Below are 22,472 nucleotides of genomic sequence, written 5' to 3' on the forward strand. Positions count from 1 at the left end.
TTTATTGTGCTTACCAAATATTTTAAAACTGTGTTATGAAGCTTTACTGATAGAAAACCAAATGAAGTTTCTACCACTTTAAATGAAATAATCCCATTGGCTATGTTGCTAAGGTACAACAAAAGAATTTACATGTGATAAGCTTTGTATATCTCTAAATCAGGCTATCTACTATCTTTAAAAAGGAACTGGTTGATACATATCATAAGTTCTATAACTTTTTTCTAATCATAGCAGTAGGTTTATATTAAACCAATGACATGCATATCCTAACCCAGTTCTTCATCTAACAACAAATACGGGTCATGACAGCTGATAGGATTAGAAACGTTAGTGACACAGTTTGCTCCGTTTGAAATCTGTAATAGCCTCTCAGCACTATCCTTAAACCAACTGATCCAGCTCGGGAAAAGATGCATTTGCCATCATAAGCATCCTGAGATAGTGGGAAAGTGAAAAATTAGACAATATAAGTGACTATATTATTGTTTGTTTTCTAATAGTAGTTTCAGTAACACTACCCGATTGTTCTGGCACCATCTCAAACCCCCATGAGACCAGTCAGATATTTCTTTCTTTCACCACAGAGAAGAATTCTGAAATAAAATATATGCTCTAGTAAAGACTAACAAGATTAAGAGCTTAGGACAAGAAATGGGGGAAGAGGGTGTAAAGAAGAGGAGGAAAAATGGTAATTCATCTACACAGCAGATTCTCAAACAATTCGAACAACATTCTGACCACAAAGAAAATAAAACTTTGGAGACCAAATACAACAGTAATTTAAAGAACAATGTTATAAGTAGACTATTTATTAAGAAAGACTCCTCAAAGAAGCTGCTATAATTGTTAAGAGTTATCAATGACCCCCAAACAAAATCTTTGACGCATTTCCCTCAAAAACAATCATTATTATGGCTAAGATTACCAATTTGGTAGAAATAAAGAGAAAATAAGAAGACTTTAGCTTAGATATTAATAGGACTAGGATATAGCTTTCCACCAGAGTTTGGAGGTGGTGATAAATGAGCTCACACATTGGTATGTTTAGGCTTCTGGTATGACCTGTCAAATGAACTTCAAACAACATAAAAGCCTCAGAGAGGGACAAGGAGTGAACATAAGCTGCTGAAGAACTGGACATCCATCAGAAGTGGACACCGTGCACCACTGCAAGAGTCCATTCTCGAACAGTACCTGCTCCTTTGACCCACTACTGCTCTTAATCCAAGGCCTAATTATTCTAATAATGTGTTTTAGCTGCTAAACTCTGTCTAATTAAAGAGCTTTGAAGAGACAGCTATTCTTGAGAAACACAAAAATAAGCCCTTATGAAGGTTTACCATCAGAAGCTCATTTGGCCAAGCCACCCATTAATTAAAATGCCCAGGAGACATTCATCTGGCAGTAAATACTAATTACCAGAACACATCAAAGAGCTTCTTAAACACAACAGAATGATTAATTTAGCAATTTCCAAAATAAGTGATTTTCTTTTATTAAAAAAAAAATCTTTATATTTTCCAAGTACTTTGTTTTCCTAAAATGATTGGAAAGTTCTCAAAAATGTTACACAGGCCAGGAGCTGGTGGAATGCAGACTAGTTCTGTGTTATCTCTAGAATGACACATTGGTTGTCCTTGGATGAATCATTTATACTGCCAATATCTCTATCTCTTGATCTGCTAAACAGAAATAAATTCTGTTACATGCTATGGCCAAAGAAAGAACAGCATATTTGGGAATATACTCGTACTTTGACTAAGAGTTATCATATATGACAAAATTTTAACTTCCAAAGACATTTTTTAAAAAGCTATTTAAAAAAAAAAGTTCCACTCAATACTACATAAATGCTATTTCAGCGTTTGGTTAACAGATCGTAAGGCTCTTTGTTCAAGATACTGTAGTGCTCAAAATTGATCTTTATTATTATACACCAACTGTCAATGTTACCTGGTTCTGGTTTCAAGGTATTTGAGACAGCACACTGGGAAAAACAGCTTAAATTATATAGCACTTTCACAAAAGAAGGCTTCCCTGGCGGCTCAGATGGTAAAGAATCTGTCTGCAATGCAGGAGACCTGGTTCGATCCTTGGGTCGGGAAGATCCCTTGGAGAAGGAACTGGCAACCCACTCCAGTATTCTTACTTGGAGAATTCCATAGACAGAGAAGCCTGGCAGGCTACAGCTCATGGGGTGGCAAAGAGTTGGACACGACTAACCAACTAACACTTTCACTTTCCCTAAAGATATCTACAGTATCCCTATAGCTATGAATATAAAAAAGATACACACAATTTACTTTTTTTAAAATGTGTTAGCTGTAAACATCAGATGTTTTTTCTGAGCCATTGTGTTTGATGTTTAAGTTTTTTTGGGGAGTGTTGTGTTCTTCCCCACATACAGGACCTTCATACTGGCTCAATGTCATTCAGACTCCAGCCTCTGCTTTTATTTTTGCCCATCTTATTACCACCACTCCCCCCACCTACAGCCCACAGTCCTGTTAGTTTGCTTTCGGCGTAAACCTTAGGGTCTGGTGGGTGTGCCAGGAAGCCAACAGCCTGCAGTGGTTTGCAGTCCCTGCTGAAACTGCCTTTCAGCTGCCTGCTGACAAATGGCTGCTTTATGTTCATGAATGCTCCATAGGCAAGTAGCAAAAATTCTTCCAGTTCAAATACGATATTTAACTTCTAGCGAAGAAACCCAGAGCAGGAGGCCAGCCTGGACTTAACACAAAGTCCCAGTGCTGGAAAACACACTGGGGTAATTTCAGAAGGCAAATGATACAAAACAGCTCCTGAACCACTTTAACATTCAAAGTAAAACACATTTTGAAACTTGTCAGGAGACACCCAGTTGCAAGGAACTCTAAAGAGTTGTTCTGCTTCTTCTGGACAGCTTAGTGAGCTAGTTCTCCGAAATACTGGGCAAGATCCCACCCACATCACTAGTCCCAAGCAACCCACCCTGCTCGGACACTAGCTTCCTGTATTCCTAGACTCGTGCCCCCACCCACTCACCCGAGTCTAGACAATATGCAATCCGTCACAGTAAACCCCTTTTCACCATCAATTAACTACTTATCTACTTAGTTCCCACTGTACCTGCAAATTTAAAGGTATCCTCTATCATAACTTCAACCATTTCAACCCTGACAAAGATGCAGTGACTCTCAATTAGAAGGAGAAAACAGTTCTCCTGTTTTCTAGCTCTTATTACAAGAAAACTATGAAATAAAAACTATAAAAACAAACAACAAAAAAGTAAGGAGTCCAAGTTCTCTTTCTCACTTTTCAATCACCATAAATCACTTGGCACCGGATTTCTATAATCTTTTTTATCTGTTTTTCCTTACAAAGTAAAAAAAAAAAAAAAAGTTAGTGACACTAAGGGATTTATATATACCTCATGAAGAGTATATTATTAGAAGCAGAGGGAATGCATTCTGAAGTTTCAAAAGTATTCAGGCACCAGCATTTATAAAGTTTGCTACAGAATTCACTGCTTGTAATTTTGTCCCAATCTGACTCAAGAAGAAATATCTTGTGGTACATTTAGATTCTAACCTTTCAAAGAGCAAAAATACACACAAGGCAGTCTTAACATCCCTAGACCAGCTCACTGGAGTGTCAGAGGCATGCCACTAATGGGGTAGTGGTGGGGAGCCAACGTTTCTTAAAATAAGTCACTTTTCCACTATAAACAGACAGTGTCTCCATTTGTCTGCTAGGTCCACGACTCGTACCTGACCCAAACACGAGCTGAAAATGAACCTTCCCTGACAGCAGGTCAAGCAACAGGGCAGAGACTTTCCATTTTTCATGATGAAGAAATAACTCAGTCTAGAATGGGGAAAAGGCGGCTTGTGCGCTAAGCTAGGTGGCTACCTGCAAGGACCTCTGCCCCTCCAGGCTAACCACAGCCAGCGGTTCTCGGCTGTGCCACTCGGTTCTATCATTTCGTCTTTCTACACCCATGGAAACAACTTCCTGTTTATCAAACACATGCTTCTTTCCAAAAGAGCCAAGGCGAGGCCAAGATAACCCAGCTGCCTGGGAGCAGGTTAACAAGAGTGCACTCACTTAAATATCACACTGTCCCTAACCCTTGGACGCCCCGAGCTGCCAGGCACTAGAGGAAGAGGGCTTGTTATTTGTTTTTCCTTGACAAGAATCCAACTACCTCATACCAGGCTTCTCTACTTGCTGCTGCTTCTTGTTACCATCTCTTTCTTTCATCCTTCCAGTGGTCCAGGCCCCAAACCCTGCTGTTGTCTTTCCTTCTCTTTCTCCCACATCTCGCATCCAGTCCATCAGCAGATTTTATAAACTCTGCTATCAAGACACATCCAGAACTCAACTATCCCCACCCCTCTCCCTGCCCTACTCCAGTGCCACCGATTTAGTCCAATAGCCATTTATCGGCCTTCTGGATTTCTGCAAAACCTCAGAATACTTCTCCTAACCAGTACCCCCGATTCTGCCCCTGGCCCACCACAATCTACTCTCAAAATGACAGCCAAAGTAGCAAGCTTTTCCCCTAACCTTTTCTTTTGAAATAATTACAGATTCACAGGAAGTTGCAGAGATAGTACAGAGAAATCCCATGTATCCTTCACCCCGTTTCCTCCAATAGTCCAATCTTACATAATTATAGAACAATATCAAAAGCCAGAATTCGACATGGTTGGAATATGTGTATACTCCTATGTCATTTTATCATATGTATAGATTTGTGGAACTACCACTGCAACCAAGATAAATAATTATTCGGAGTTGCTCATAACTAAGCATTCTTGCAGGTATAAAAACAAAATGCATACTATTTTTTTCTGTCTATCCCAAATACTAAACCTTTTGCTTCAGTGTTCTGAGAAAACACATTTTTTTTTGTGACACACAGCCACAAGATAAGCTTTAGTTCTAAAAGCTTTAGGCTAGAACAATTTCTATTTTTTCCTATGCCTCCCTACTGCATAGAAAAGAGACCTTTGCATGTGATGAATGCTCATTAATTATAGATTAACTCTAGGAATAACTATCAGAGGATAGACTATAAACTTTTATAAAAACTATTTTTTTTTACTCTTTAATTTACCACTAACAAAGTTTGTAAACTAAGCATAGTTTATGTTAAGGCTATTAAAAACATGCCATTCTTTTGATATGAGGTCTATTCACATTAATGTATAAAGGAGGATTTGTTTTCTTATAGTTTCTTAAAAAAATACTTCTAGACTTAAGTATAAGCCCAGGCAGCCTGTGAAACAGAATCCCATATATCCTAAAATGCCTTTTAAGAATGTCATTCAGACTTCTCAGATGCAGTAAAACTGTTTTTCATGCTATATCAATATACTAGCCAAGGTGGGTTAGCTAATTTTGTCATACAGAGGTTCTTCTCTGATTCCTAGCATAATCTGCAGGCTCCAAGTCTAGCTCATTCTTTAAAATGATTCTTTAAAATCATGTCTCTGAAGCTTTCCCTAACATACTCATCTACCCTAGAAGAAAGTGAAAGTGACGTCGCTCAGTCATGTCCGACTCTTTGCGACCCCACAGACTGCAGCCTACCAGGTTCCTCAGTCCATGGGATTTTCCAGGCAAGAGCATTGGAGTGGGTTGCCATTTCCTTCTCCAGAGGATCTTCCCGACCCAGGGATGGAACCCAGGTCTCCTTCATTGTAGGCAGACGCTTTACCGCCTGAGCTACCAGGGAAGTCCTAGAAGAACTGGTCCATATTTTATATCGAATGGCATTTGGTCCATATACTTTGTAACATCAGTGAGCAACCGCATTGTAGTTGTTTCTCAACATGTATGCCTCTTCCTCTAGACCAGGGGTTCTTCTTTTTTTTTAATCAGAGTATAATTGCTTTACAATGTTGTGTTAGGGTCTGCTGTACAAAATGTGAATCAGCCATAAGTATACATACCCTCTCTCTTGAGCCTCCCTCCTACCCCACCGCCACCCCTCTAGAGCACTGAGCTGAGTTTCCTGTGCTATACAGCAGCTTCCTACCTGCTACCTATTTTAGTAGCGTATATATATATATATCTCAATGCTACTCTCAATCTGTCCCATCCTTTCCTTCCCCCACTGTGTCCACAAGTCCCTTCTCTAGCTCTGAATCTCTATTCCTGCCCTGAAAATATGTTCATCAGTACCATTTTTCTAGATTCCATATATATGCATTAATATACAATATCTGTTTTTTTTTATTTCTGACCTACTTCACAGTCTGTATGACAGACTCTCAGTTCAGTTCAGTCGCTCAGTCATGTCCGACTCTTTGCGACCCCATGAATCGAAGCACGCCAGGCCTCCCTGTCCATCACCAGCTCCCGGAATTCAGACTCACGTCCATCGAGTCGGTAATGCCATCCAACCATCTCATCCTCTGTCGTCCCCTTCTCCTCCTGCCCCCAATCCCTCCCAGCATCAGAGTCTTTTCCAATGAGTCAACTCTTCGCATGAGGTGACATACTCTAGGTTCATCCATATCACTACAAATGATGTAGTTCCATTCCTTTTTATGGCTAAGTAATACTCCATTGTATATACATACCACATCTTCTTTATTCATTCATCTAGACCAGGGATTCTTAGTCCATGGATAGGTATCCATCCACAATTCCATATAAGGTCTAGGATAATATGTATAGTGTGCTTCCGTTTGTGTGGTAAGGAAGAGGAAATACAAATATGTATAAGGGTATACATGTATATATTTATATTTCTGAAAAGAAGTAATATTAAATGGGAAACTTCTTAAAATGGTTACTTGTAAGGGAATGGTAGTTGCCAAGGGATGGGAGAGGGGTAAATGGGGAGTTGTTATTTAATGGGTACAAAGTTTCAGTTTTAGAAGATGAAAAGAATTCTGTGGATGGATGTTGCTGATGGTAGCACAATAATATCAACATAATTAATGCCACTGAACTATATACTTAAAACATGGTTACAATGGCGCTTCCCTGTTTGGTTCAGTGGTTAAGAATCCACCTCACAATGCCTGGGACACTGGTTCGATCCCTGGTCCAGGAAGATCTCACATGCCGTGGGGCAACTAAGCTTGTGTGACACAGCTACCGAAGCCCGCATGCCCAGAGCCTGTGCTCTGCAGGGAGAAGCCACTGCAGAAGAAGCCCAAGCACTGCAGCTGGAGAGCAGCCTCCACTGGCCGCAGCTAGAGAAAGTCCGTGTGTAGCAACGAAGACCCAGGGCGGCCAGATCAAAAAAGTAAATACTTCTTAAAAAATGGTTACGATGAAAAAGTGTATATATATTTAAAAAGTAAATATTTCTTAAAAAATGGTTACAATGAAAAACTATATATATTTTACCAGGTTTTTTTTTTTAAATCTCTCTCCCCCTCCTTACCCACATAAATGCGCACGCGCGCGCACACACACACACACACACACACACACATATCAGAACATCAAAGTTTGAAAGCACACTGAATTACTATGCCTTAATTCTAAAAATGAACTAAAAATCTCTTTATATAACTCAAATATTTTAAATATTATGATTAAAATATCTTTATTTTTCTAGTAGCTTCATTTTGTCAGAAAAAGTTCATTTTCCAAAGAAGGTTAACAATAAACAGTTCAGAAAACCCTCAAAAAATATTAATATAGGAGCCATGTAAAAATATACCTTTTGCTCATTCTCTGGGGCATTTATTTTTACGTCATGATAAAATCAGCAAGATAGCTAGACAACAACTATGAATGGATCTTTAGCAGTAAAGCGAAGTCATCAAACTGTAATTTTTTAAGCATTAAGCACAGGCAGCTCCCTCATATTTTGGGCAGGTTACAAATATAAATGCTAAAAAGTCTGATATTAAGAAAATAAAACAAAAGAATGAAGAACAATGAATAGGAAATTAATTAGAGAAGGAAATAGATTATTTTATGAAGTCAGTAATACTGACTTGTCAGTAAAGCCTTAAAAAACAGCTAGTTTTTCTAACCAAAGGGAGTAAATAATTTATATAACTAATATAAACTATAAACTAATTTATATAACTAAAATAGTATTTTAGTTATAAAAATATATAGAATGCTTTGAAGATTAAATAAGAAAAGCATGTTACAACAGCCACCACCCAGCACATAGCAGTGTATTCAAATAAACAATGTGACAGTGTTCTCAAACATGTGGGAGGCTGCAAGCTAACATATGTAACACCTAGTATCTAGTACATGTTGCTATTCGGTGTTCAGTCACTAAGTCCTGTCCGACTCTTTATGACCCCATGCAAGCCAGGATTCCTTTTCTTCACTGTCTCTCAGAGTCTGCTCAAACTCATGTCCATTGAGTCGGTGATTGCAACCAACCATCTCATTCTCTGTTATTCCCTTCTCCTCTGGCCTTCAATCTTTCCCAGAATCAGGGTCTTTTCCAATGAGTCAGTTCTTCGCATCAGATGGCCAAAGTATTGCAGCTTCAGCTTCAGCATCAGTCCTTCCAATGAATATTAAGGGTTGATTTCCTATAGGATTGACTGGCTTGATCTCCTTGCAGTCCAAGGAACTCTTAGAGCCTTCTCCAGCACCACAGTTCAAAAGCATCAATTTTTCAGCGCTTAGCCTTCTTTATGGTCTAACTCTCATATCTGAACATAACTACTGGAAAAACCATAGTTTTGACCAGAGGGACCTTTGTCGGCAAAGTGATGTCTCTGCTTCTTAATACGCTGTCTCGCTTTGTCATAGCTTTCCTTCCAAGGAGCAAGCGCCTTTTTACTTCATGGCTTCAGTCACCACCTGCAGTGATTCTGGAGCCCAAGAAAATAAAATCTGCCACTGTTTTCATTTTTCCCCCATCTATTTGCCATGAAGTGATGAGACTGGATGCCATTAGTTTTTTGAACGTTGAAGTTTAAGCCAGTTTTTTCAGTCTCTTCTTTCACCTTCATCAAGAGGCTCTTTAGTTTCTCTTCACTTTCTGCCATAAGGGTGGTATCATCTGCATATCTGAGGTTGTTGATTTTCTTCCAGCAATCTTGATTCCAGCCTGGGACTCATCCAGTGTGGCATTTTGCATGATGTGCTCCGCATATAAGTTAAATAAGCAGGGTGACAATACACAGCATTGCATACTCCTTTCCCAATTCTGAACCAGTCAACAACCATTTTGTTTAATGTCCGGTTCTAACTGTTGCTTCTTAACTTTCATACAGGTTTCTCAGGAGGCAGGTAAAGCAGTCTGCTATTCCCATCTCTTTAAGAACTTTCCAGTTTGTTGTGATCCACACAGTCAAAAGCATTAGTGTAGTCAATGAAGCAGTAGATGTTTTCTAGAATTCTCTTGTTTTTTCAATGATCCAGTGGATGTTGGCAATTTGATCTCTGGTTCCTCTGCCTTTTCAAAACACAGCTTGTACATCTGAAAGTTCTCGGTTCACTTACTGCTGAAACCAAGTTTGAACGATTTTGAGCAATATCTTGCTAGCATATGAGATGAGCACAATTGTGTGGTAGTTTGGACATTCTTTGGCATTGCCCTTCTTTGGGACTGGAATGAGATCTGACCTTTTCCAGTCCTGTAGCCATTGCTGAGTTTTCCAAATTTGCTGGCATAATGAATGCAGCACTTTAACAGCATCGTCTTTTAGGATTTGAAATAGCTCAACTGTAATTCCATCACCTACACTTGCTTTGTTTGCACTAATGCTTCCTAACACCCACTTGACTTCAAACTCCAGGATGTCTGGCTCTAGGTGAGTGACCACACTATCATGGTTATCCAGGTCATGAAGACCTTTCTTGTACAGTTCTTCTGTGTATTCTTACCACCTCATCTTAATCTCTTACGTCTCTGTTAGGTCCTTACCGTTTCTGTCCTTTATTGTGTCCATCTTTGCATGAAATGTTCCCTTGGTATCTTTAATTTTCTTGAAGAGATCTCTAGTCTTTCCCATTGGATTGTTTCCTCTATTTCTTTGCATTGTTCATTTAAGAAGAAAATGAACAATGCATGTTATCTCCCCCTTGCTGCTATTCTTTGGAACTCAGCATTCAGTTGGGTATATCTTTTCCTTTCTTCTCTGCCTTGCACTTCTCTTCTTTTCTCAGCTATTTCTAAAGCCTCTAGTTACACAATTTGGTCTTTTCCATTTCTACTCTGTTGGTGTCTGAGAATCCCATGGCATAAATAAATGGCTGTGTGAGAACTTCTGGGTTCCATACATGTTGGCACCTTTAGGAAATGTTATTTTTAAGGCTCTGAGAATGTCCATAATAAATCATACACACTTCAACACAGTACTGTTAAGTTAATAATTTATTTTAAATGCCTATGAATTCTGCCTGGTATTCAGGAAACTTTTCTTGATAAAGTGCTGGATTTATGACTTCATGGTCTCAAATAGGAAGTCTGGGGATGTATATCTAAAGAAATCATTCTGTGGAAATTTAAAATTATGAGTTTAGTGGTTTACAAAACTAACCAGTTTCTCAGTTCTGTTTGTAAAGTTAAACAGACCCACATTGTCATGGCTGCCCCTTTATAATATAGTGTCAAACAGTATGCAATGATCATTTCAATAAATCAATTGAATGAGCAATAAATGCTCATTCAATAACCATTTATTGAAGAGTATTACATTGCTTCAGCACTTCCCTGTGGCTCAGCGGTAAAGAATCCGCCTGTCAATGCCGGAGACACAGGTTTGATCCCTGGGTCAGGAAGATCCCCTGGAGAAGGAAACGGCAACCCAAGTATTCTTGCGTGGAAAATCCCATAGACAAAGGAGCCTGGAGGGCTACAGTCCTTGGAGTTGCAAGGAGTCGGACCTGACTTAGTGACTGTGCAATGCAATGCCGATTACATTGCTTAGAATTCATAGTCTTTAATAAGTCTCTCTCTGTTGTTATCCAGAAAACAAAAAGGTATTTTTCCTTCCATGTCAAAAACTCCTTGAGCTAAAATGTGTATGGAATAACATGAAAATTCCATGTCTGACTTGGTTATCTTTGTGAAACAATGAAATAAATTTGTTAGACACTGCATTAAACACTTAACACACAGATAAGATTCAATCGTCACAATGCAATCTAGTGACATTCTTTCATTCACTCTGTCTTTCATTCAGCAGATCAATAAATATTTAATAAGCATATATTCTCTATGGGAACTATTCTAAGTACTGTTTATTAGCCAGGCTCAAAATTTACAAAGTCCTTACTCTTATGAGGCTTATAGTTTATGAGGCTTTATATATGTCTGTTGTCAATAAAAACCAAGAAGAAGAATAAAGCAGAAAAGGAACTAGAGAGTAGTGGGCCAATAGGAAGAGTGAGATTTCAGACAGTACGGCTAGCAAAGTGAAGTGAAGTCACTCAGTCGTGTCTGACTCTTTGCAACCCCATGGACTGACTGTAGCCTATCAGGCTCCTCCGTCCATGGGATTTTCCAGGCAAGAATACTGGAGTGGGTTGCTGTTTCCTTCTCCAGGGGATCTTCCCGACCCAGGGATTGAACCCGGGTCTCCCGCATTGTAGGCAGATGCTTTACCATCTGAGCCACCAAGGAAGTCCTCTCTAATAAGGTAACATTTGATAGGAGACCTGAAGGAAATGGATGAGAGAGCCATGTAGATATCTGGGGAGAGTATTTTGGGAAGAAGAAATGGAATATATCAAGACCTTAAAGTGGGAACATATCCAGAGTTTAACAAACAAGAAAGAGATGTCAATATGAAAAGGCAGGAGCGTACTAGGTGCTGAGGTCACAGAGGCTGCTGGAGACCACATAACACAGAGGTTTATAGACTGTGCACTTATTCCCAACAGATGAAAAAGAGTGAAAGTGAAAGGCGCTCATTCATGTCCAACTCTTTGTGACCCCATGAACTATACAGTCCATGGAATTCTCCAGGCCAGCATACTGGCCTAGTATGGAGTGGGTAGCCTATTCCTTCTTCAGCACATCTTCCCAACCCAGGAATTGAACCAGGGTTTCCTGCATTGCAGGCAGATTCTTTACCAGCTGAGCTACCAGGGAAGCCCAAACAGAAGAGAAAGCTGATAGAAGTAGAGAGCTGAGTGGGAACATTCCACTTTTACTTTAAAAGAACCACTCTAGCTGCCATAGAGGAATCAGAGCAGATTCAGAGAGACTGGATAAAGGCTACTGCAGTAATCCTAGCAAGAGATGACTATGACTTCAATCAGGTTGGTATTGGTTGAGGTGATGATAAGTGACCAGATTCAGCAAATATTCTGAAGGCAGAGTCACCACGATTTACTGATGGCTTTGGTCTGAGGTATGAAAGTAAAAGAGAAATTAAGTATGACTCTGTAGAAGCTTCTGGTGTGAGGAGCTAGATGCACAGAGTTGTGGTTATTGAGAGAGGAAAGACTGGTGAAAAGAAAAAGTTGGTGAATGAAACCAAGAGTTCAGTCTGCACATGTTAAGACATATGGTCCATCAGACCAAGGGGAGATATTGAGCAAACAGCTAAGTATATAAACCAGGAATTCAGAGAACAAGTCAGACTGGAGTCTTAAAATTTGGAAGTCAGAAGCTGCATGGTCATAAAAATCAACAAGGGAGTAGATGTGCATAGAAGAAAAGAGGTCCAAGCAACTGAACCAGGCACACTCCAAAATTTAGATGTCAGGAAGATGAGGAGGGTCTGGCAAAAGAACCACCGAGAAAAGTGATCAGTCAAGACAGTACTGTCTGAATTACTCAGTCTAGTGTAAGTCAATGACACAGAAACATAAAAGAAAAAAGAAAAAGAAAAACTTACTGCAAACAGTGCTACAGTAAAGGTGTGCTCAGAGGAAGAAGGAAAAAGGCAATAAATCTCTAGCACAATCAGGGCAAAGTTCACAGAAAGCATAACATTTTGAGAAGGGTTATAAAAGTTGAGTAGCAACTAATGGGGCAAAGAAGCATGGCTGGGCTTTTGTATCTTGTGCTCTGACACCTCCCAAACAATTTCTCTGTGGACAACAAGCCCTTTAGAGACCTTGTGAAGAAAAAAAGGACAGTACTCTACATGGGATTAGGAAATTTAAGTCCCCACTAGCTTCATACTAGGAACATGTGAGGGCATCTGGTAAACCCCTTTCTGTCTCTTTTGCCTTCACATTTATCAATGTGTCTGACTCTTTGTGACCCCATGGACTACACAGTCCATGGAATTCTCCAAACCAGAATACTGGAGTGAGTAGCCATTCCCTTCTTCAGGGGATCTTCCCAACCCAGAAATCAAACCCAAATCTCCCACACTGCAGCTGAGCCACCAGGGAAACCCAAGAATATTGGAGTGGTTAGTCTATCCCTTTTCCAGCGGATCTTCCCCACCCAGGAATCGAACCAGGGTCTCCTGCATTGCAGGAGGATTCTTTACCAGCTGAGCTACCTGGGAACTCCCTTATCAAAGACAATGAAACTCATTTCACAGTCCACAGCTCCACACAGAGTCTGCCAGTTGCTTAGGCAATGTTCATAGCCTCGAGGATAATTTATCTGATAATTTAACCTGTTTGCCTGAACCTTGTCTACAGCGACCTATAACTCCACCAAAATTCAGCAGGTTTCTTACGGCCACACCTTGCACTTGTGTCTGCCTGATAGTTTTATACCTCTGAAATTCTAAACTTCAATAGTATATGCCCCTCTCTCTCAATATAACCTTCTAGATCAGCAATGTTGAATAGAAATAAAATGTGAGCCATTTACATAATTAAAGGTTTTCTAGTAGTCACATTTTAAAAAATGATTCATTTTGAAATTAACTTGAAGGATTTATTTTATTTTAACCAATATATCAAAAATATAATCACTGAAACATGTAAAACACATGCATACTGGCAATGAGAGGTTATCTTCTTTCTTTCATACTAAGTCTTCAAACTCCAGTGTGTATTTTACACTTACAGCATACATTTCAAGCCAGACATTGCTTATAGTCAAGGCAAAATGTAATTTTACAAAAATAAGAATTGGGTTCAATGGGAAAATGTTTTACACTATGTATAATAAAGAACTGGCCTTGCCCAACATGATAGCCTGGCTTTATCCTTTGGCTTCCAGAGGTCTGGGCCTTTGGAGTGTATGCTTCATGGGAGTGTCTCTGCCTGGGGACCTTGGATCATACCAGGTAGTCTAACAAGATGAGTTAGCAAGGGACTGGCCATACCCACATAGTCTTAGGGTGTGAGCCGGCCATACTAGAACAAAAAATGTGACTTAGGGTGGGAGCTTTGGGTCAGCTGGCCTGGAGACAGAGGTCAACCATGTAAGTATTTAATCAGTCAATCAACCTTTCCTATGTAAAACAGAAACTCTGAACACAGAGGCTCAGGTGAGCTTCTCTATGGACAAGACTCTGCATACTATCACATATCAACACCAGGAGAGTAAGACATTCTGTGGGGAGAGGAAAATAAAAGTTCTATGTTTGGTACTTCTCATGGACTCTGTGCTTCTTCCCTTAGATGATTTTAATCTGAATCCTTTCATTGTAATAAACTGTAACTGTGAGTTAAACAGCTTTCAGTGACTTCTATGAGTACTTTTAGCAAATCATCAAAGGTGACGGTGGTACTGGGAAATTCCTGAGCTTGCAGGTGGCGCCAGAAGAGAGGACAGACTTGGGTGCTCAGCTTTGAAGCCGGCTAACTCTCTGAGTTCTCCTAAAACTGCTTCGGTTTTTAAATGTTAATTCAATTCAAAATTCAGCTCCTCAGCTGCACTATCTATGAATACATTTCAAATGCACACGGTGGCTACAGTACTGGGTACACTTTCAGACTTTCATCTCTTTGATCTTGTTATGCCCAACACACTTGCTTTTTAACTTCATCTAAATCTCTAGCGTTTAAAATTCCTCCTATGTACGATCATTCATCCTGATCTCACTTGCCTTCCTTTGAGCCTAAGCCCAATGACCCACACATTATTTACTTTATTGCTAGTGGTTTCAATTTCTTTGCCAACTGTCTCTCAAATTATTGCACATGATTTTATGTCATGTTAGTTACATCTCATAAAAATGTTTAGAATATTGCCTGGTACATAATGATGCTGTGGACATGTTGTACAAGTCTTTAAACTGACTAGCACTTTACAAACACTCATATAATCCTCACAACAACCTTTGGAGATAAGCGGTGTCTTCATCATCATCATTAGTATTACTATTATTATCTTCATTTTAAAGACAGAGGCAGTGAGGTTAAAAATTTTGCCCACTATTACAAAGGCAGTAAGTAAAGGAACTGGGATTTGAATCAAGCAGTCGGACTCTATCCATACTCTTAACCACTAACAATCCCACTTTAACTCTATCTATAATCCATTTCTCTACCCCCATGGGCATTACTCATCAGACAATTCTCAGTTCTCATCTGTCTTACTGCAGTAGCCTTCTAAGTGCTCTTGCAGACTCCTCTCCTTCAAATATATCCTTATATTGCCATCAAAATACCGTTTCTTAAACAAGTCAAACTGAATTCTGGCCCTTGCTTAAAGCTCTCCCATAGCTCACTATCATCTAATAACAGAAGAAACTTTTAGTGGCCACAGACTTATTTATTTAAATGAAATCTTATGTGGGCATCAATTTAATTTCTATTTAAATGAAATTGTATGTGGCATATTGGGTATAAAAGCAGAAACGCTCCGTTGAATAGGAGGGAAACACGGGAGTAGGCTGAATATATTTATGGGCACAGCGTGACTCTCTAGCTGGGCCTCACATAACCTCTTTCTCAGAGATAGCACATTACACATTTCCAAATAACCCTCAGAACTTTTGGGATAACCTGAAAACCACTAGTCTATCACTTAATCCTCTGAGAAACCAGTTCTAGTTCTGTGAATACACCAACTTGTCACATGCTTTAGGGTCTTTATATACGTTATCCCGCTGGAGAGGTCATTTCGACTCGGCAAACTTCTCATACATGAAAACTCTGTTCAAGCTTTACTTCCTTCACCAAGACTTCTCTAACCTACTCTTTACTCCAACAATTGCAAACAGTGCTCCCCATCTTCGTCACATTTCTAAATGAAGATGTCCTGATGACATACAACATAGTACTTGAAACTGAAGAAAATATTCCAGATATGGTGTGACTGCCACTAAAGGTAAGCTCACTACAACTCTTTTAGCAAATCTGAAACTGAACTTGGAATTAGGAGCCAACTACTATTTCAAGCAGTTTGGTGTTTTGATTAGCCAAGGACTCTGGGATAAAGTTCCTCACTAATATTTACACCTAGACCAGAAACTTCCAAGCATCATTATTCATCACTTCAAGTAACCATGCAAAACTCTGGATCAAACCAACCATCTATGTTCTTCACTCTGATATCTAAGCTGCCAAGAACTGCTAACAAACATGGAAGACAAGCCACAGCAGAGTTAATTAAGGTCAACAGCTGCCAGCCTGTTCGAGCTGCCTATAAATCCTTCCACTTGTCTCCTGTAGCTATCTGTTTCATTTCCTTTAGTTGCTGTTTCAAGATCTCATCTCACCATACAAGTGATTTTCTTCGTAAAAATTAGTGATTAGGTATTCAGATTCTAAATCTTAATCTCCCAACTATCGATTTCACACAAATACTTCAGCAAATTTACCAGCCTTCAACTCTATGTCTACCCACTTCCTCTCTTCACACAAAACTAATCCCTCACTGATGCACTAGAAAGTATCCCCTTGTATCTCCTTTGTGGTCATTACCAACTCTCTCTCATTCCTTCCCATTACAGCTGACTTTCTCAAGAGTCATTTGAGAAATGACTTCTAAGTACTAACCTTCAAAGTATGGGACTGATTTTTATCTCAGTAGATGCTCTAGGGATTATAACATGCATCTTAATTTATCACAGTCTACTTCAAATTAATGCTGGCTTGATTTAGGTAAAATACAGAACGTTACTCCAACAGAACTCCATTTCCTCAAACTTCCTCTAGATACTTACATCAATCTCTGCTAGAAATCCGGAAATAGTGTCATAGTTACTTTAAGTCATTTTATGCCTTTTAAAGAAATTAAGAGAATAAAAGAGGGAAAAGTTATATTTATATACTCCTTTATTTCCTATACATTCATCTTTCCTGATTTTCTTCATTTCCTCCTGTGGCTATGAGTTACCGTTTGGCATTACTTGCTTTCAGTCTGAGCATTTCCTTTGGGATGGCTTATAACAGCAGATCTGCTTATACAAGAAACTCTCTGTCTTTATAAATAGTTATTTAGAAATGACTTAATTTTGCCTTCATTTAAAAGGATATTTTTGCTAGATATAAAATTTATGGTTCAGTTTTTTATTTCGGCATTTTAAACATGTCAATCCACCGCCTCCATTTTTTCTGATGAGAATCCAGCTATAAATCATACTGCTTTTACCCCGTATGTGATGAGTCAATTTTCTCTTGCTGCTTCAAGATTCTTTTTGTCTTTTAGCAAACTGACAATGATGTATCTAGAGGTAGATCTTTTTGCAATTATCCTACTTGAGATTCAATGAGCTTCTTGAGACTATAAATTGATGTTTTATAATACACTTTAAAAATCTCTGCCCACTATTTCTGCAAATATTCTTTCTGTCCCTTTCTCCTTTCCTTTTGGAATTCCCAATATAAATATGTTGGTAAACTTGATCTTGTTTCACAGATTTCAAAGGCTGTGATTATTTTTCTTCAATGGTCTTCTCTCCGTTCTTCAGATTGGATTATTTCTATTGATAGTTCCTCAGGGTTTTGTTTTTTGTTTTTTTTCCTGCCACCTAAAATCTGCTCTTGAACTCAACTAGTGTATTTTTCATCTCAGTTATTGTGCTTTTCTAGAATTTCCATTTCCTTCTTTTTTAATAGCTTCTAAATCCTTACTGAGATTCCTTATTTGTTAAGTCGTGGTCATCATATTTTCTGTTAGTTATTTAAACATGATTTCTTTGTTTGGACAAATTTAATAACTGCCAGAAGTTTTTGCTAAAAGCAACATCTAAGCTCACTCAGAGAAAATTTCCATTGACTATTTTTCTTTCTGATTTTGGATCACATGTTCCCAGGTTTTCTTTTCTCCCTCTTTCAGGTTTTTTTAAGGAAATTATAAAATTCATTTATTTTCAATTGAAGAATAATTGCTCCACAATATTGTGATGGTTTCTGCCATACATTAACAGGAATCAGCCATAGTCTCTTTCAGTTTTATTGCGGTATAACTGACATAGAGCACTATTTAAGTTTAAGGTGTGCAGCACCATGATTTGACTTACGTACATCATGAAATGATTACCACAATAATTTTAGTGAACACTCATCATCTCATATAGAGTCATATAGACACAAAGTTAAAAAACTAGAAAATAAAATGTTTTGTGATGAGAACTCAGGATTTACGGTCTTAACAACTTTCATACATAACATATAACAGTGTTATCATATTGCACATTTACATTTCTACTACTCACAACTGAAGTCTACTTTTTCATTGCCTTCAGTCAATTCCCACTCCCCTAAAACTTTTTTTAAATAAAAGTGAATATTATAGATAATATATTTAACCAATTCTAGATTATTACTTTTCCCCCTGAGGATTATTGTTCCTGTTGCTCATCCTTGTTTTTTTTAGTAACCCTCTAAGAAATAAGAGGGTTAATTTGAGAATCTGTCTCTCTGTGGTATGTAGCCATTGATACCTCTGCTAGTTTTTAAAGTTCTTGCTTTTATTTTTTAGGATGGCTTCCTGGAGCTCATTCCTATGTCTACATCACTTAGTCGTCAAGACAGCAGACCTTTCACTTTCTGCTGACAAATTTATTGGTGGATTCAGGAGTTCACTCAAAGTTCAGAAAGTTTCAAAGTCAGCCTCAGCTATAAACGTTGCTGGGCTCTCTCAGGACTTGCTAGTAGATGCCAGTCCCCTGGTAAACCAGAGATGAATGGAGAAGGGTATCCTACTCTGTTATGGTTCTCTCACTAACAAGGTCTCCCTACTAGATTACTGGCTAGTGGACCATACTGCTGCTCACCCCCAGCAAGGCCACAACACTAGCTAGCAAGGCCTGAGCCCCCAACATTCGTTTTCTACCAAAATTACTATTTTCACTGACAACACAACTGAGTGTGCGTTTTTCATCTTTCATTTCAAATCAAGTCAGCTGCCTCTGGCAACAAAAATGCTGGTCTTAAGGCCAGCCCCACCTTGATCACACCGTTTCCCCTAGAGGAAGAGATGAAAGATGTAGGGGCTCAGGCAAGAAAGCCAAGCCTCCCACTGTTCTTATCACAAGCTAAAAGCTTTTCATAAATTAAGCTTCTCAATTTGATGTTTGCTATTCGTTCATTTACAGAACCCTAAATGAGTGTTTCTGACAATTTAGTCTAGTTTTATATTTATTCTTTGGAGAGAAGACATTCTTGACTCTGATACTATCACTTTTCAGTTAAGTTCAGTTGCTCAGTCGTGCCCGACTCTGTGACCCCGTGGACTGCAATGCACCAGGCCTCCCTGTCCATCACCAAATCCCAAAGCTTGCTCAAACTCATGTCCATCAAGATGGTCATGCCATCCAACCATCTCATCCTGTCATCCCCTTCCCCTCCTGACTTCAGTCTTTCCCAGCATCGGGGTCTTTTCTAATGAGTCAGTTCTTCGCATCAGAAGGCCAAAGTATTGCAGCTTTAGCTTCAGCATCAGTCCCTCCAATGAATATTCAGGACAGATTTCCTTTAGGAGTGACTGGTTTGGTCACCTTGCAGTCCAAGGGCCTCTCAAAGAGTCTCCTCCAACACCACAGTTCAAAAGCATCAATTTTTTGGCATTCAGCTTTCTTTATGCTCCAACTCTCACATTCCATACACAACTACTGGAAAAACCACAGCTTTGGAGAAGGAAAGGCAACCCACTCCAGTACCCTTGCCCGGAAAATCCCATGGACGGAGGAGCCTGGTGGATGGGGTCAAAAAGAGTCAGACACGACTGAGCAACTTCACTCACTTAACTAGATGGACCTTTGTTGGCAAAGTAATGTCTCTGCTTTTGAATATGCTGTCTAGGTTGGTCATACCTTTTCTTCTAAGAAGCAAGCATCTTTTAATTTCATTGCTGCAGTCACCACCTGCAGAGATTTTGGAGCTCAAGAAAATAAAGTCTGTCACTGTTTCCATTGTTTCCCCATCTATTTGCCATGAAGTGATGGGATGGGATGCCATGATTATAGTTTTTTGAATGTTGTTTTAAGCCAACTTTTTCACTTTCCTCTTTCACTTTCATCAAGAGGCTCTTTAGTTCTCTCTGCTTTCTACCATAAGGGTGGTGTCATCTGCATATCTGAGGTTATTGATATTTCTCCTGGCAATCTTGATTCTAGCTTGTGCTTCATCCAGCTTGGCATTTTGCATGATGTACTCTGCATGGAAGTTAAATAAGCAGGGTGACAATATACGGCCTTGACATACTCCTTTCCCAATTTGGAACCAGTCTGTTGTTCCAATTCTGGTTCTAACTGTTGCCTCCTGACCTGCATACAGATTTCTCAAGAGGCAGGTCAGGTAGTCTGGTATTCCCATCTCTTTCAGAATTTTCCACAGTTTATTGTGATCCATATAGTCAAAGGCTTTGGCACAGTCAATAAAGCAGAAGTAGATATTTTTCTGAAACTCTCTTGCTTTCTTGATGATCCAGCAGATGTTGGCAACTTGACTGCACATCTGGAAGTTGTTGGTTCATGTACTGTTGAAGCCTCGCTTGGAGAATTTTGAGCATTACTTTGCTAGCCTGTGAGATGACTCCAATTGTGCAGTAGTTTGAACATTCTTTGGCATTCCCTTTCTTTGGGATTAGAATGAAAACTGACCTTTTCCAGTCCTGTGGCCACTGCTGAGTTTTCCAAATTTGCTGGCACATTGAGTGCAGCATTTTCACAGCATCATCTTTTAGGATTTAAAATAGCTCAACTGGAACTCCATCACCTCCAACTAGCTTTGTTCGTAGTGATGCTTCCTAAGGCCCACTTGACTTCACATTCCAGGACATCTGGCTCTAGGTGAGTGATCACACCATCATGGTTATCTGGGTCTTTTTTGTATAGTTCTTCTGTGTATTCCTACCACCTCTTCTTAACATCTTTTGCTTCTGTTAGGTCCATACTGTTTCTGTCCTTTATTGTACCCATCTTTACAAGAAATGTTCGCGTGGTATCTCTAATTTTCTTGAAGAGATCTCTAGTCTTTCCCATTCTATTGTTTTCCTCTATTTTTCTCCATTGATCACTGAGGAAGGCTTAATATCTCTCCTTGCTATTCTTTGGAACTCTGCATTCAGATGGGTATATATTTCCTTTTCCCCTTTGCCTTTAGCTTCTCTTCTTCTCTCAGCTATCTATAAGTCCTCCTTAGACAACCATTTTGCCTTTTTGCATTTCTCTTTCTTGGGGATGGTCTTGATCATCACCTCCTGTACAATGTCATGAATCTCCATCCATAGTTCTTCAGGCAGTCTGTCCATCAGATCTAACTCCTTGAATCTATTTGTCACTTCTATTGTATAATCGTAAGGGATTTGATTTAGGTCATACCTGAATGTTCTAGTGGTACTCCCTACTTTCTTCAATTTAAGTCTGAATTTTGCAATAAAGAGTTCATGATCTGAGCCACAGTAAGCTCCTGGTCTTGTTTTTGCTGACTGTATACAGCTTTGGCTGCAAAGAATATAATCAACCTCATTTCGGTATTGACCATATGGTGATGTCCAAGCTTAGAGTTCTCTCTTGTGCTGCTGGAAGAGGCTGTTTGCTATGACCAGTGCGTTCTCTTGGCAAAACTCAGTTAGCCTTTGCCCTGCTTCATTTAGTACTCCAAAGCCAAACTCGCCTGTTACTCCAGGTATTGCTTGACCTCCAACTTTTGCATTCCAGTCCCCTATGATGAAAAGGACATGTTTTTGGTGTTAGTTCTAGAAGGTCTTGTAGGTGGTCATAGAACCATTCAACTTCAGCTTCTCTGGCATTAGTGATTGGGGCACAGACTTGAATTACTGTGATATTGAATGGTTTGCCTTGGAAACGAACAGAGTTCCTTCTGTCATTTTTGAGACTGCACCCAAGTACTGCATTTCAGACTCTTCTGTTGACCATCACTTTTATATATTTTCAATGATTATGTCAATATGTATTTTAGAATTGAGTTATTATATAACATTTATGCACTCATAGCTCACCCCATTACATTCTAATTTCTAATCTTACTGCACTGGTGAAACAGTCTCTTTAAGAATACTGAAAACATCATTACAAAGTCAGAAGTTACTTTTCTGTCCTTATCGTAGTTGACTTTTCTACAGCATTTAACACTACTACTTTTTAAAATTTCTATTTTCCTTAGCTTTTTAAATATTAATTTATTTAAATTGGAGGATAATTACAATATTGTGGTGGTTTTTGCCATACCACAATTGTCTTTCATGAACAGTGGCTTTTTCA

The 22,472-nt window shown here is 39.1% G+C and overlaps 1 protein-coding gene across 5 annotated transcripts in view; it reads right to left on the reverse strand.

Moving 5' to 3' along the window:
- The window catches only part of SIK3 (SIK family kinase 3), a 267,644-nt gene that overhangs the window by 82,044 nt on the left and 163,128 nt on the right, over positions 1 to 22,472 (reverse strand). The gene's annotated exons all lie outside the window — the stretch shown is intronic.

The sequence above is a fragment of the Bos javanicus genome, chromosome 15, assembly GCF_032452875.1.
Source record: "Bos javanicus breed banteng chromosome 15, ARS-OSU_banteng_1.0, whole genome shotgun sequence".
Classification (NCBI taxonomy): domain Eukaryota; kingdom Metazoa; phylum Chordata; class Mammalia; order Artiodactyla; family Bovidae; genus Bos; species Bos javanicus.